Genomic DNA, 2880 nt, shown 5'->3' with positions numbered 1-2880 from the left:
ATTAATCCCCTATTTATGGTGAAGGGTGGGTAGGGATCGGTTGCGAAAGCTATGATGGGAGGACTTCTTTGGCGTTGTGGGGTCTCTTTCTTTCCCCTCGCCCCACCCGATTCGAGAACACATGCTTCCTTCATGGTCCCGATTCGATCCGGATCACTCTGATAGCTCTAGTGATAGTGTTAGGATTTGGCGCACAATAGTAGCGAAGAAAGAGAAATCGAGACATATGATTTTATCCTGGTTCATTCTCAAACTGGGGTTACGTCTAGCAGAAAATTCTACTATAATTAGCACTTCGCACGTCTTGTTAGATTCCTCAATTACTAGAGAAAAAAATTATGCATAATAGTAGCTATTCATAAGTCCAAACTCAAATTATTAATGAAAAATATGAGCTTAAATCGTAAAAGCCCTATGGTATCAACATACTTTCTAATCGTCGGAAGTATGAATTATACCCAAATAATTGGTTCAAACAATAGCATAAAATCTCCTTGTGTGCGCATCACATCCCATTTCAAGTAGCAAGAGCATTTCGTCTTTGTCGTTCACTATCAACGACTAGCAACGTACCATAGGTCGCACGGGCATGAATATCTTCATCCATATAGGATCAGGACGTGTGCCTTACTGTGAAGTATTCGTCGAGCTGCGTCATGTTTCACATGAATCTACCATTTTCGAACAACGTAAAATCGGAATTGTCAGCTTCTGTCGGCGTAGTCATCGAACCAGGTGCGCCAGTATCAGCATCTTCTCCATTTCTACGCGCACCAGCTTTCTTCTTATTGAGAAGATAAAATGCAAGCACGGAGAGAAGGATGGGTGCCACGAGCACGGCGAAAGAATGCCCAAAAATGGGTCGATGCATTTTGGCTTTGCTCTGACTCTGCGCTTAATTTTCACTTTCAGGTCTGACGGAGAGAAGAACCAGAATTCCTCTCTCGGGAAACAGGAAATGGCCTTGTTGTTGCCAATTCTCTCTCCCTGTGGGTTGATTTGTATAATGGGAACAGTTGGCAAAGAGAATCTTGTAACCCATAAGTTTATAGTCGTTGCCTTCATGTGGTGGAAGTTTCACTGCACATGTGAGCAAGTTTCGATGCAGACAAGTGGTCATACTTGATAAATACATACAGTTGCTGCGCCGTTGAACTTTCCTGCACTTTTTCAAATTTATTTTCCATCAGAAAATGTTTTTTTTAATATATTTAAAGCTCTTGATGCCACAATGAGCACATCCTTCTGCAATATCTATGTTAACTTGATTGACTATGTGAGTAACCAGAGGATCTATAGTTTTCTTAGTAGTAGGGAATATAATAAACCCTAGTAGCACCTTACCAAAAAAAAAAAAATAAACCCTAGTAGCTTGATATCTCGACTCCTGCAGTCTATATTGTACTTTTAAGACTTTCGCTACGCCTTTCTCTCTATTAAATTAGTATAGTCTATAATGGAGAATATACTGAAATAACTTTCGGTGATACGTAAATTTTTACATATATTGGTCTATTTTTTTGCTCGTAAATGATACAATTGGCAGATCTAAATATATAATAAGAAATGGACAGCGACTTGCAATGCATCCGGATAAGAAACATGCTGATGCCAATTCCCTCTCCCCGTGAGTTGATTTGTATAATGGGAACCGGTTGGCAACCACGCGTAGCTGGGTAATTGCAAGAGAGTCTTCTCCGGTCCTCTCTCTCTCTCTCTCTCTCTCTCTCTCTCTCTCTCTCTCTCTCTCTCTGCGCTTCCAATAACCAATTAGCTTTCCTTAAAAAAAAATTAATAATTAGAACTTGTAATTAACTGAACCAATAAATAATCTCTTTCAAGCTGCGCGTAGCCGAGCTTGAGCCTCGCGACATGATTGTCTTTTTAATTTACGTGCCTCTTTGCTAGATTCGTTGTGGAATTTAGTAGGTATCACTTATATGGATGTTTTTTCTAAAATGGTGGACTTTCGTTTCTGACATTTCCGAACGGGGTATTGGACCGGAGTCAAACTAAGTAAACGAGCTAAATGAAGGCAAGTGCGAGAGCGACGGAGAGGGACGGGACGAGAGGGCCCCACTTATGCTTAGTGCAAGTAGCTAAATATATTGAATTATCGATTAAGCCACGGATGTGTGGACACACGAGGCTCGTGGCTTGAGTTTGATACCCAAGGCAACTCATATAGAATTTCCTTTCTTTGGATCCAACCTAAATTCCTAATCGATCGATGTCGAATCATCAAATTGGTCCTAGTGTTCGGACATTTGAGATTTTACACTTATGGCCTTATGTGTGTTCGATGAGCAATTATTAAAATTGTTGCGCAAGCAACGATCGAACAAGAAAATAGATAGAATAATAAAATATACGAGATACCTAATTTATCCGATTCGATCAATAGAGAAAGCAGCGATGAATCTCACTCGACCGAAGCATGTAAACCTATTATCCGATTTATTTTTTTGTTTTGCCTATTTTATTTTATTGTTCGATTGCTTGTTTATGCAATAATCGGTATCGAAATTGGGTTTGACTAAGTTAAAACATAACTAAAGAAGGAAAAGTGGAAAATGAATGGATTTAATGGGGATGATTTTGATTTACGAAAGACTAATAAGCAAGCTCCATGTTTGATTAGTAAAGTTTCCTTTTTGGAGACATATATCTTAACAAAAACAATTATTTATGGTCATTGATTGTGGATCAACACGTCACGTGTCCTTGCACTTTCTCATGTGGCCACCGACCAAATGCCGGTGAAGATTTCTCAAACACAATTGGCAGATCTAAATATAATCAATGAAGCTAATCAGCACCTAATAACCATCCATGGCCATTAAAACTCAGGAAGGAACAAAAAGAAAGTATCTTCGGAGG

Source organism: Rhodamnia argentea, chromosome 3, assembly GCF_020921035.1.
Source record: "Rhodamnia argentea isolate NSW1041297 chromosome 3, ASM2092103v1, whole genome shotgun sequence".
Lineage (NCBI taxonomy): Eukaryota > Viridiplantae > Streptophyta > Magnoliopsida > Myrtales > Myrtaceae > Rhodamnia > Rhodamnia argentea.
This window is presented reverse-complemented; position numbering follows the sequence as displayed.